General features: G+C 43.1%; 1 protein-coding gene across 4 annotated transcripts in view; it reads right to left on the bottom strand.

The window, feature by feature from the left end:
• The window catches only part of LOC126313415 (kanadaptin-like), a 148,032-nt gene that overhangs the window by 95,667 nt on the left and 37,937 nt on the right, over positions 1-14,428 (bottom strand). For all 4 annotated transcript variants that reach the window (XM_049992355.1, XM_049992356.1, XM_049992357.1 and 1 more), the window contains exon 2: positions 71-201. The gene's annotated coding sequence lies outside the window, so the exon portion shown is untranslated. The remainder of the gene's footprint in view (positions 1-70; positions 202-14,428) is intronic.

A 14,428-nucleotide genomic window follows, 5' to 3' on the forward strand; every position in this document is an offset into this window, starting at 1 on the left:
CTGTAAGGATATTATCACGTTTGTGGGGGGAAAAAGCAAAAGCCAGAAAAATTAATTTTTGTTTTTTTACCGTGAGTAGCTTGGCGTAACATTCCGAAGGGATCCAAAACACGACAAGCTTCGAGAGCACACTGCACCACAACCTCTTTCTTTTTACCCTTCACAAGAGCCTCAGCAATCATTCCGTTCCCAATTGGAAGCCTGAAGAACAGTGAAAACTATTAGATAAAGCACAAATACTAAATACAGGCATAAACACAATCAGGACTTAACAACAGTCACAGTAAAAAGAAAGTTACAAACAGCTATACAAGATTTTCAAAACAAATGTTCCAAATTGTCTGTAAAGGAAAGTTTACAGTCTATGAATATGTTACCAGTTTTAACTTATGACAATGATAAAACTGTTCAAAAAATAAATGACAGCAAAATGCCGGTAGTTACTGGTAGAGGTGTGGGAGATATGATAAAAAGGAAACAACCTGGTTCAGAATTATAAATTATTTAGGAATGAAGGAGACGATTCACTGAAAAACAGAAGCACTGCGTCATTGATAGTTACACAAACTAAAGGTAGAGAGCTTCACTAGCTTTTGGAATGGACTTCCTTTTTCAAATCTGTAGAAAAAACATGCACACAACCACACGCACATACTCACAGCAAACGTCTGTCTTCCTACAGTGTGCTCAATCGATCGAAAGCTATCTAAGCTGTGCACCTTTCATTCGGGTATCCATCAATGACATAGCGCTTCTGTTTTTCGGTTAGTTGTCTCCCTTATTCCTAAATAAAAGGAAACACCCTTTTATTTGGGGGCAGGGGAGCTAGGCAATACCAGAAAAATGCAGCAGTAATGTGTGGGCAAGTGGAACTGTAAACAACAATGGAAAGAAGATTACAGGAGGGGACTTTGTGCACAAGGGGGATGGAGATGGGGGAGATGGTGATAGTGATAAAGCAGCTTGTCTCTTTCTTCTCTGTCATCTTATTATTTTTAGGGTTATAGATTCAAGTAGAATGATATTTGGGGAAAGCAGAGAGAGTATAAAATGGAGAGCGGCAATGGCAAGAAAAGCTTTTCTGAAGACAAGAAATATGTTAACATCGAGTATACATTAAGTGTCAGGAAATTTTTTCTCATAGTATTTGTATGGAGTATAGCCATATTTGGAAGTGAAACATGGACAGCAAACATTTTAGACAAGAAGAGAATAGGAGCTTTTGAAATGTGGTGCTACAAAAGGATGCCGAAGATTAGATGGGTCGATCACATAACTGAATACAACTGGGGAGCAACAAAATCTGCGGCACAACCTGACTAGATGAAGGGATCAGTTGGTATGACATATTCTGAGACATCAAGGATTCACCAATTTAGCACTAGAGGGAAGTGGGATGGGGTAAACATCATAGAGAGAGACCGAGACACGAATACAGTACTCAGAGTCTGAAGGTAGGAGGTTGTACTAGTTACTCAGAGAGAAAGGGACTTACACAGGGTAGAGTAACAAGGAGAGCTGCATCAAACCAATCTTTGGACTGAAGACCACAACAACAACAAACACATTCACGTAATGAAATGAACATGATTTCTTAATACAGGTCCAGAAGTCTCCAATTTACGCCAGTGGCAATGAGTATTACCCGACTCATAGTACACTGAAAATCGAGTGAAGCATATTTCTACAATCGCAAGAACAGCAGCAGCTCGAATAATAACTACTGGGCTTGCAACAGGAACAAAATGTGTGATGGCGTACACCTTTGCCAGCACACTGGTTAGCACTGGGAAACATTCTATAGCAGGTGCAGAACTAAGCACGCCCTCAGACTACGCACCGATAACGTCCCCAGGGCAGCGTGCATATAGGCCACTGCCACCGACGCCAACTGAGCTGTCACAATCTCAGTATGTCACATCCGGACTCAGCTCGCATTTCACCTCAATATGTCACACATTGCTCTAGTCTTCCACAGTGACAATCATTGCCTCGGACCTTAGCTAGCTGTGAGGGAGCAACAGTCATTGTATATAGCTGTGATACAGACATGGACAAGATTCGAGAATTAGTACATGTTATTTGATTGCTGTTAACCATAGAACTTCAGACTGGACATCACTGAAGTTAAGTACTCCATTGGTTCCTGAATAAAGTGTATTTTAACCATGTGTGCTTTTTGTGTTGTGGTGAGGGGAAACCGGCCACCCACCTATCATACCACCCTCTTCTCATCTTGCCAGGAACCACAAAACATTAAATGAGGGCACAGCCGCAACAAAACTGACAACTGGAAAAACGTGAACAGCAATTTACCTCACTACAGCAGCAAATAGCAGTGTTGTCTATCAGAAACGAGAAACCTTCGGCAATTGCATCATTTCCATTACTTACAGATGGCGATGACGACTGGGAAATGTACCTATGTCACTTCACAGCATAAAACCTTTCAGGTTAAACCATAAAATTATTGTTAACTTTACAAGTGCTGCCATGTATTAGAGCCATGGGTTCAAAGACAACAGCAAACGTGATCCAGGTCTTTTATTAAATATGTGAATTGACGGTGGAGGGAGGAGGGGAGGAGGAAGGGGGGGGGAGGAAAGGAAAGGGACTGTTGACGTAAGCTGCATCAAGACATTATGTGGAATCAGTGGTGACGAGTGAAAATATAACTGATGGGCAATGAATCCACCTTCTTCAGTGCGTATGAAAAAATATGCTCGACCTCCTGCGAGAATATTTGCAAGTGAGTGCGGAGGACATGGAGAGGTACTACAGATATGTGGTGGTAGATGAGGGTGAGGGTTGGCTAAGAGGCGCGCTAAGATAGTCTACGCAGTTGCACCAAACGTCGTGTTCCAGGTGGACAGTGGTTAATGCAACTGCTTAGTAAGAAGAATATCCTGGGTTCAAATACCAGTCCACCACACATTTCCACTCATCAATGTTGATTCCACGTAATGTCCCAATACAGCTGACATCAATAATCAAATCCATTCCCTTTCCTTACCTTTCTCCCCCCTCCAACTTCAATTTACACATAATTTATCACAAGTGAGGATTCTGTGTGGTGTCTGCTATTTCAGACATGTCTAAAAGAACAGACATCATGTATTCACATAACTTTTTGCTAATTTTTGGCAATGAGGGCCCTCCGAAGGTCACTGCCTGAGATAACAGACAACTCAGTTTTCAAAATTCTGTAAGCAGCAAGGGGTATAACACCTTCTAGTGGCACCAGTCCACTTCTAATGTAATGGAGAGGTGGGAGGGTCAGTGCGCACTTTCAAGGAGAAAATGGGGAAAATAACGAAATCCTCTCCACCAAGAATTGTGGACCTTGCCGTTGGTGGGGAGGCTTGCGTGCATCAGCAATACAGATAGCCATACGGTTGGTGCAACCACAATGGAGGGGTATCTGTTGAGAGGCCACACAAATGTATGGTTCCTGAAGAGTGGCAGCAGCCTTTCCATAGTTGCAGGGCCAACAGTCTGGATGATTGACTGACTTGGCCTTGTAACACTAACCAAAACAGCCTCGCTGTGCTTATACTGTGAACGGCTGAAAGCAAGTGGAAACTACAGCCGTTAGCTTTACTATATGGTTAAATGATGATGATGTCCTCTCGGGTGAAATATCCCGCGGGTAAACTAGTCCTCCATTCGGATCTCCGAGCGGGGACTACTCAGGTGGACGTTGCTATCAGGAGAAAGAAAACTGGCGTTCAGTGGATCGGAGTGTGGAATGTCAGATCCCTCAATCGGGCATGTAGGTTAGAAAATTTAAAAAGGGAAGTGGATGGGTTAAAGTTAGATATAATGGGAATTAGTGAAGTTCAGTGGCAGGAGGACCAAGACTTCTGCTCAGGTGAATACAGGGTTATAAATACAAAATCAAATAGGTGTAATGCTGGAGTAGGTTTAATATTGAATAGGAAAATAGGAATGCGGGTAAGCTACTACAAACAGCAGAGTGAACGCATTATTGTGGCCAAGATAGATACGAAGCCCACGCCTACCACAGCAGTACAAGTTTATTTGCCAACTAGCTCCGCAGATGACGAAGAGATTGATGAAAATTTAATAGTCATGGGTGACTGGAACTCGATAGTAGGAAAAGGAAGAGGAGGAAACACAGTAGGTGAACATGGAATGGGAGTACGGAATGAAAGAGGAAGCCACCTGGTAGAATTTTGCACAGAGCATAACTTAATTACAGCTAACACTTGGTTCAAGAATCATAAACCAGGTTTTAAATTGTAAGACATTTCCAGGGGCAGATGTGGACTCTGACCACAATCTATTGGTTATGACCTGTAGATTAAAACTGAAGAAACTGCAAAAAGGTGGGAATTTGAGGAGATGGGACCTGGATAAACTGAAAGATCAACTGGTTGAGAGTTTCAGGGAGAGCACTAGGGAACGATTGACAAGAATGGGGGAAAGGAAAACAGTAGAAGAAGAATGGGTAGATTTGAGAGATGAAATAGTGAAGGTAGCAGAGGATCAAGTAGGTCAAAAGACGAAGCTAATAGAAATCCTTGGGTAACAGAAGAGATACTAAATTTAATTGATGAAAGGCGAAAATGCAAAAATGTGGTAAATGAAGCAGGCAAAAAGGAATACAAACGTCTCAAAAATGAGATTGACAGGAAGTGCAAAATGGCTAAGCAGGGATGGCTAGAGAACACATATAAGGATGTAGAGGAGTATCTCACTAGGGGTAAGATAGATACTGCCTACAGGAAAATTAAAGAGAACTTTGGAGGAAAGAGAACCACTTGCATGAATATCAAGAGCTCAGATGGAAACCCAGTTCTAAGCAAAGAGGGGAAAGCAGAAAGGTGGAAGGAGTATATAGAGGGTCTATACAAGGGTGATGTTCTTGAGGGCAATATTATAGAAATGGAAGCGAATGCAGATGAATATGAAATAGGAGATATCATACTGCGTGAAGAGTTTGACAGAGCACTGTAAGACCTAAGTCAAAACAAGGCCCCGGGATAGACAACATTCTATTAGAACTACTGATAGCTTTGGGAGAACCAGGCCTAACAAAACGTTAGTGAGCAAGATGTACGAGACAGGCGAAATACCCTCAGACTTCAAGAAGAATATAATAATTCCAATCCCAAAGAAAGCAGGTGTTGACAGATGTGAAAATTACTGAACTATCAGTTTAAAAGCACGGCTGCAAAATACTAACGCGAATTCTTTACAGACGAATGGAAAAACTGGTAGAAGTTGACCTCGGGGAAGATCAGTTTGGTTTCCGTAGAAATGTTGGAACACGTGAGGCAATACTGACCCTACAACTTACATTAGAAAATATATTACAGAAAGGCAAACCTACATTTCTAGCACTGGTAGACTTAGAGAAAGCTTTTGACAATGCTGACTGGAATAATTTTTTTCAAATTATGAAGGTGGCAGGGGTAAAATACAGGGAGTGAAAGACTAGTTACAATTTGTACAGAAACCAGATGGCAGTTATAAGAGTTGAGGGGCATGGAAGGGGAGCAGTGGTTGGGAAGGGAGTGAGACAGGGTTGTAGCCTCTCCCTGGTGTTATTCAATCTGTATATTGAGCAAGCAGTAAAGGAAACAGAAGAAAAATTAGGAATAGGAATTAAAATTCATGGAGAAGAAGTAAAAACTTTGAGGTTTGCCGATGACATTGTAATTCTGTCAGAGACAGCACAGGATCTGGAAGAGCAGTTGAACGGATTGGACAGTGTTTTGAAAGGTGGATATAAGATAAACATAGACAAAAGAAAAACGAGGATAATGGAATGTAGTCGAATTAAATCAGGTGATGCTGCGGGAATTAGATTAGGAAATTAGATGCTTATAGTAGTAAATGTGTTTTGTTATTTGGGAAGCAAAATAACTGATGATGGTAGAAGTAGAGAGGATACAAAATGTAGACTGGCAATGGCAAGAAAAGCGTTTCTGAAGAAGAGAAATTTGTTAACATCAAGTATAGATTAAAGTGTCAGGAAGTCGTTTCTGATAGTATTTGTATGGAGTGTAGCCACGTATGGAAGTGAAACGTGGACAATAAATAGTTTAGACAAGAAGAGAATAGAAGCCTTCGAAACGTGGAGCTACAGAAGAATGCTGAAGATTAGATGGGTAAATCACATAACTAATAAGGAGGTATTGAATAGAATTGGGGAGAAGAGGAGTTTGTGGCACGACTTGACTAGAAGAAGGGATCAGTTGATAGGGCATATTCTGAGGCATCAAGGGATCACCAATTTAGTATTGGAGGGCAGTGTGGAGGGTAAAATTTGTAGAGGGAGACCAAGAGATGAATTCACTAAACAGATTCAGAAGGATATAGGTTGCAGTAGTTACTGGGAGATGAAGAAGTTTGGACAAGATAGAGGCCGGCTGGGGTGGCCGAGCGGTTCTAGGCGCTACAGTCTGGAACCGCGCGACCGCTATGGCCACAGGTTAGAATCCTGCCTCGGGCATGGGTGTGTGTGATGTCCTTAGGTTAGTTAGGTTTAAGTAGTTCTAGGGGACTGATGACCTTATAAGTTAAGTCCCATAGTGCTCAGAGCCATTTGAACCATTTTTTTGACAGGATAGAGTAGGCTGGAGAGCTGCATCAAACCAGCCTCTGGATCGAAGACAACAACAACGACAACAACAACAATGAAATCCACACCATCAGAAGATGCCCTTACATCGTACAAAACCACATTGATGGCAGGGAAGAGATCACCCGAGATGCTTCCAGCAGGCAACCTCCGACTCTCCTCACTCTGCTGTCACTGCTGGACTGCCACTGAGCCTAGGCTACCATCTGCAACCGGTGCCAGGCAGGCACTGTGGCATCGGCTCAATTGTTCAGGCTCTGTCTGACCTGTGTTCTGGCCTCGATCTGCAAATCACGAGGCAACCTGTTATATAAGATCACTGCTAAGAGCAACATGCTAGTCACACCAGGGGTCACCTCTGGAAATTCCAGACATACCGTATAACCTGTGGCTCCAGCTGGATACGAAGCAGCTGCGATCCGATGCTCTGTCATCTCTCACCGGCAGTGGACCCCCACAACTAGTGAATACTAACTGGGCTCTATCATTCACAACTCTATCTGTTTCAGAAGCAGCTGACCGGCATTCCACAAATGACAAAAGACCCCATCATATCTGACACGATCTGGTCGATCAGTGTGATGTTGTAGATGTGCAGAACCTCTCAGATCTGTCACTTCCCTCCCCACATCTGAGATCGGCGTGGAACAAATGAGGCCAATTTCATATGTCATCCTGGTTGGACAGGAGGGGGTGGGGGTGGAGATGCTGTAGCCAACTTCAACAAAACCTAATATCTAATTATAGGAACTTTTCTTCTAGTTTTAACTAATACTACCTCCTATAGGAGTACGTGATCCATTTTAAAATGCCATGCACTTTAGTTGCACTTAAGGAGAAATATACAGTCTCTCCTTGCACAGAATAAAGATACAGTGAAAAATCCCAAAATGTTTGCCCCCAATAAGTAGAGACTACAATATGATGAAGTGGTATTACCATTAAAAACCTAAATAGGACCAATGAGTGAGGTGATGTAGCAGTTATTGCAATTAACTCATATTTGGGAGCCAGATTCAGTGCAGATTTTGCTGGTTTCCTAAATGAACTTAGGCAAATGATATCATGGTTTCTTCCATCAGTCACCCTTTCCCCATTGACACATTGCTCAATAACTAATAACGATGAGGTCAACAATACGTTACAGGACTTGTAGCAACCAAATAATACACAAAGCCGATCCAAGTCACATAACTATGACTTTATTCACAACAACTGAACATTGGGACTCCACAAGATGCAAAACGCTGGTGTGTGTGATATAGACTAGAAATAGAACAAGAGATTCAATCGGCAATGGTCTGCACATACGTAGGCACGGGCCGTCGGTAGACGGAGTGGAAGAGACCGATCCGTGAGCACGACTTCTACTGGTGTCCTCTAGTGGCCAGCTCGCACCGATACAGTTGGCGAGAGATACGGGCAGCAACCCACACTCGGTGCACTCGCACTCATGTGCACTGGTAGCAGGATACGGCACACCTCTCCCTCACGAGAAACGGGTGCCCAGTGGACGGAGGAGATGTCGGTGGCCTGGCGAGACACACGTCCGTCAGATCCACAGCGGTGGCAGCCCTTGACAGTGGAGAGAGCGAGACGGTGTGCTAGGCAGGCACCAGAGCAGAGGGCCATAAAGTGCAGAGACGCTGTCACGCACGGTGCCGGTGGGCCCGCATCGCACCTGGTGACAGTGCCAGAGAGGAGGGTGCTGGCGCCATCTCTGAATCGTCATTGTCGGCAGGCAGGTCCCAGTGTGGACAAGATGGAGCTGGAACCCCGTTGTGCTCCTCGTGAAGAAGGCAGCCGATGGAACAGGTGCTCCTCCACAGTCGGCAACAAATGGCTCGTGGCACAGGACAGTGGGGCGGACTGCGGTGACAGGGGCCACACTCGTGAGCGAGTAGCTTCTGGCAGAGAGGGGAGGCACGACACACCGAAGTGGTGCGCTACCGGCCTGTCAGCCGTACGGATATCAGAAAGGCAGTGGTGGACAATCGTGGCTGGTATCCACTCGGGCCAGCAACCGAACCCTCGTGCCCACACCGGCAATCCGGCACAGAGTGGCCAGACGAACCCGAGCGTGACAGGTGGGATGCAGGCCGTAGAAGGTGGAGGAACATAAGTGGCTGTCGGCCAGGCTCTGCTCCCTCACAGATGAGAAGTGACAGGTGGTCAGCAAACGGAGAAGGGCGTCCTCCAGGAAGGAACCCACAACAAAATTTTTCATTTGATACTCTAACGTTTGCACTAGTCATTCTACCTAACTCTTTGACTGAGGGTGGAATCGCGGAGCCATATTGTGATGAACGACATGATGGAAACAAAACAATTGAAAGGTGTGAGAAATGAAATGGGTCCCATTTTGGAAACTAAGGTGTAAGGCAACCCTTCAACACAGAATCCCTGAAAAGTTTATGAATTGTCCTCGACTGATTTTGATGCACACCTGAGAAAGTAAGAAAAGGAGGAAAATGCGTCCACAACCAAGAGCCAATAGGAATTGTAGATGGGACATGCAAAGTCTACATGAACGCATTCACATAGCTGGTGTGGAGCAGGTCTAGGGCATGGAGATGACCCAAAAGCTACCTTTTTGCAGTCAAACTGTTCACAAGCACAATAAAATAGACAACCCTGCCATCAATCTCTGGCCAAAAAACATGTCTCCTAGCTAACAGTTCTTCTTTAAGTGTTCAACCCTGAGGTTGGTTTGCAGCAGAGCGCCATTCCTCTCTTCTGTCTGCCTTCCTCTTCATTACCACGTATATCTTACATCCAACGTCATTCACGATCTGTTGCATGTATGATATCCATGGTTGCCCCCGCCAATAGCTCCTTCTGCTATTGTTCCAATGATGACGTGTCGTAGGATGTGCCCTACAAGTTTGTCTCTTCTTGTTTGCATGTGCCTCCACAGAGATCTGGTTTCCTGTACTCTTCTAAGCACCTCTTCGTTTGTTACTTTGTCTCTCTAGCTGATCTTCATCATCCTTCTATAGCACCACATCTCCAGGCCTCTAGCCGTTTTCTCTCTTCTTTTCCTATCATCCAAGTTTCATGCCCATATAGGGCCACACTCCAAACGAAACCTTTCATGATACGTTTCCTTATTTTCAGACTGATGTTGTTGCTGGTGAGTAAGTTCCTTCTCCGATTAATGCAATTTTGGCCTTTTGTATTGTGGTCACAATTTCTTTCCGGCTTCTACCATCTCTTGTGATTTTGCTTCCCAGGTAATTAAATTCGTCTATCACTTCCAGCTCCTCTCTTCCAATTCTCATTCTCAAAGGTTCATATTCTGCTCCTGTACTGCATACCATCACTTCAGTCTTTTTCTTGTTTATTCTCATTCCATACTGAGAGCATAGAATTTTTTCCATTGTTTTGAGGATTTCCTCTAGATCTTCTTTTGTCTCCGTGACTATAGCAATATCATCTGCATAACATAGCATATCTATCTTCTGTCCATTAATTTTGATCCCCACCTCAGTAGTTTCTTGAACTTGGTCTATAGCTTCCTGGATGAAAGCATTGAATATAAGAGGAAAGAGAGCACATCCTTGCCTTACCCCTTTTCTAATGTTTCCTTCTTGTTCATGGTGACAGTTCCTAATCACTGCCACCTCATTCTTATAGAAGCTGAGTATCACACAGATGTCTTTGTACTTTATTCCACTTTTCCTCAGCACTCTGAACATCTCTTGCCAGATAACGTTATCAAATGCCTTTTCCATGTCTACAAAGGCAATATAAGTTGGTTTATTTTTCTGTCATTGCTTTTCGATAACAAGTCTCAGTGTCAGAATCGCCTCTCTTGTTCCCAATCCCCTTCAGAAGCCAAACTGATCTTCACTCCGCATATCCTTCTTCTCTTCAATTCTCTTCAGAACTATTTTTATGAGAATTTTTGATGTATGTGATATTAGGCTTAGAGTTCGGTACTGTTTGCATTTTGTAGCTGCTGCCTTCTTTGGTATAGGAAATATGATACATTTCTGCAAGTCTGTTGGTATATCTCTCCTGCTTTATAGGTGGACCTAATAAGTTTAAGCAGCATCATTTTCATGCTGTCACCAGCATTCTTCATTAGTTCTGCAGGGATGTCATCAATGCCTGTTGCTTTGTTGTCCCGTAGTTCTTTTAGAGCTCTGTCAAATTCTTCTTGCAGAATGTCATCTTCGTCTACTTGCTCTTCTCTTCCTATTAATTCCTCCAAAGGAGGTGTTCCGGCGTACAACTCCTCTATGTATTCTTTTCATCATGTCTTCACCAAACAGCAGTTTCCCCTCTTTATTTTCTATTGTGCCTGAGAGTATTGTTTTACGTTTGTTAAAAAATTGATTTGCTGTTCTGTAGGCTAAATCAGTTCTTCTGCTTTGCATATTTTCTTCCACTTCTCTGCACATTCCTTCAAGAAAATTTTCGTTTGCTTTCCTAGCTTCCGTATAAACTAAATTCCTTAGACTTCTGTATTCAGCTTTTTCTTGTTCGTCAGTTGCATTTTTGTATAATCTCCTGTTTTCTATAAGCTCAATAATATCTGCTGTAATCCATTTCCTCTTGATTTTGGGTTCAGTTCTTCGCACTATCTTTTCTGTTGCTTTGTATATACCAGATTTAATTTGATTCCAGTCTTCATTTACTCCACCATGTTGAAACTTCTTAGCTAGGTTATCTGTTTAATGAGCATAGCGCTTTGCCAGTCCCTCAGTTTTCAGTTTTTCTAGTCCCCATTTAAGTTTTACTGGGTTCTTCTTCAAACGTTTGAATCTCAGTGAACTTTTCATCAGGACTAGGTTATGATAACTGCCTATTTTTGCAGATGGATAGCTCCTGCAATCTTTTATCTGGTTCCTAAAACGTGCTTTCACTAGACTGTAATCAATCTGTTGTCTCCTCAGGTCTCCACAGGCCTTCCCTGTGTATCTTCTTCATTTGTGATGTTGGAAAAGTGTGTTTGCAACAACTAATTGGTTCCTTGAGCAGAACTCGAAAGCCGATCTCCTCTTTCATTTGTTCTTCCATGTCCATATTTGCCAACAATTCCTTCCTCTAGTTCTTCACCCACAATCGCGTTCCAGTGCCCCCTGGCAATCAGGTTTTCATCTCCCGTAACATTTCCCATCGCATTACTTAGTTCTTCATATATTTCGTCAAAGGTGGCATCTTCTTCTTTGGATGTTGGCATGTATATTTGTATTATCACAGTGTCCTTTGGTTTAGTTTCAAGTTTGACTAGTATTATTTGAGAGCTACATTGCACATACCCCTTGACACATGAGCCATAGTGTTTCCTCAAAATTATTCCAGCTCCTACCATTCCTGGTCTATCTTGGTCAGTTCTGGTGTGAATGACTCTGTCTTCCCCAGATCAGAAATCACACAGTTAAGTGTGTGAAATTCCCAGTGATCCCAGTAGAGAAAGTGTAGTACCTCATGCCCCAGTGTGGTGGGAATGACTACTGCAGGAGAGAAATCTTCCATGGACAACAGCAAAACACTGTCAAAAACATATAGGTGATACTGTAAAGAAAATTGGTTGTGCAGGGTGTCCAAAGCCCAACCTGGAAGTTTATCTGGACAGCCCTGTTGAACAAACTGAACCACCCGGTGGAGCACTGGGTTGAGAGCAACAGCAGTTGCTATGGGTGAGCTCGTACATGGAAGACCCTTGACTGCAGCCTGTATTTCAGTATCGATATGGAAGCAAAGCAATTTTTCATGATCAAAGATGGCACCAGGAGCCATAGGAAGTCAGGACAAGGCATCTGCATTGCCATGTTTAAACACAGGCCAATACTAGATTTTGTAATTGTAACAAGACAAAAACAGCACCCAGCACTGTAAGTGATGTGCTGCATTGTCAGGCAAGGAAATGTGATGGTTAAACAAGGAAAGCAAGAGTTTATGGTCAGTAATAAGGTGGAACTTGGAGCCATACAAGAAACATGAAATTTCTGGACAGCACAGACTATATGGCAGAGCCTGTTTTCCGCTTGAGGGGAACACTGCTGGGCCAGTGAGATTTAGAGGTGAAGGCAACAGGTCGTTCAGAGCCGTTGGCTTATCAATGGGCTAGGAGCGTGCCAATATGCTGGTCCAGAAAAGCATGATCACAATCCTGGCTCCAGCAAAACATACAATCTTGTGTAACAATGCATGCAATGGGTGTGCCAATGTGGCCGCCCAAGGCAGAAACTTATGGTAGTAGGGTATCTTCCCTAGAAAGGTCTGAAGCTCCTTCATGGATGGGGGGTGAGGCATCCTACGAGACATCAAACCCAAATACAGAATAGAAGGTTGAAAAAAAACTGAGATTTTGGAAGGTCAAGCATGCAAACTGTAAGACAGAAAACAAAGTGCCCAAATTTTTCAAGTAATCTTCCTGTGACACCAATATCATCCGGACAATTAATGCATCCTGGGACAAGCACATTCAATCGCTCTAAAAATCACTGATAAATAGCATAGGCACTAGCGACACCAAGAGGAAGGCGGCTATATTGATAGAGACTATAAGGAGTATTCAAAATCAGAATTTGCCTAGACTCTTCATGCACAGGAACTTGCAGATATGCTTCAGACAAATCAATTTTACATAAGTACTGGCCACTCACTATTTTTCCCAACAGCTCCTCTTGGCACGAGAAAGGATACGTATCCACAATCGACTGCGTATTGATAGTAGTACTGAAGTCACCACAGGGGCGAAGTTTTCCTGATGGCTTCTGAACAACAACCAGCACAGACAACCATTCAGTTGCCAAAACACGTTGCACCACCCCTAGAGATTGAAGCCTGTCCTACTCAGCTTTCACTTGATTTTTCAGGGCAACGGAAACAGGATGTGCACAACAAAAATGAGGTTGAACTGTGGATTTCACAGAAATACGAGCAGAAAAATTCATAGAATACCCTATACCTTCTGGAAACAACTCTGAAAACCCCTTAACAGTGTTTCCAATTGAGAATACAATACCTCATCAGACAAAAGGTGGACTATGTCAGTGATAGAAGATTCAAATGCCTGAAACGTGTCCATCGCAAACAAGTTCTCAACACCGGCATCAGCAGCCACAAAAAATATGAGGGAACAAACCACTGGCTCGTAAGAGAAGATGCCAAAAATGGTTCCAAAAGTGCAATGTTCAGTTTGTTATAACTGACCACTTCCTGGTGACTGGAGTCAATGGTAGTGAGTCTAAACTCACGTAGGTTTGCAAATTCAATAATGTCACTGCAGTAGTGGTGTTGAACTTTGTGAAATATACTTAACTCGTGCAGACTATCTGTCATCCTAGTGTACACATCTTGTAACACTGCCACCACATTGCCTGACTTTTCGGTTTGGTCACCCGCTGTCTGAGAAACTTCAAAAGATTGAGCTATTTTCAAAAATTTTGTGAACATGGAGTTTTCACAGAGTAACACTTTCTGGCTTATTTCCTTGTTTTGAGCTAAACAGATAATGTGTCGCACACAGCAGAGTCTGCATTAGAGTCATTGTGGGAATCAGTAATACAATAACACTTACAGCTACGGCTGTGAAGTCCAGCTACCCAGGCTCTGTACGATTGGTTTGGTTTCTGATAGCACTGGTAGAACTCAACTCACACCTATATGACACGCATTCATTTGCAATGGTATATGCGGAATAGACTGCACATGTGATCGAAAGTGAGAGCTGCCAGTTCTTGCAAAGGAGCAAGCTGACACAGTTACTGACTGATCCACCTTACATGAAATGCACATGAGGAAAGTTTTGCACAAAAACGAGTCTGTCACACCAAAAGCCAAAAAACACTCGAGTCTTTTTTC

Source organism: Schistocerca gregaria, unplaced genomic scaffold (genome assembly GCF_023897955.1).
Source record: "Schistocerca gregaria isolate iqSchGreg1 unplaced genomic scaffold, iqSchGreg1.2 ptg000481l, whole genome shotgun sequence".
Taxonomy (NCBI): Eukaryota; Metazoa; Arthropoda; class Insecta; order Orthoptera; family Acrididae; genus Schistocerca; species Schistocerca gregaria.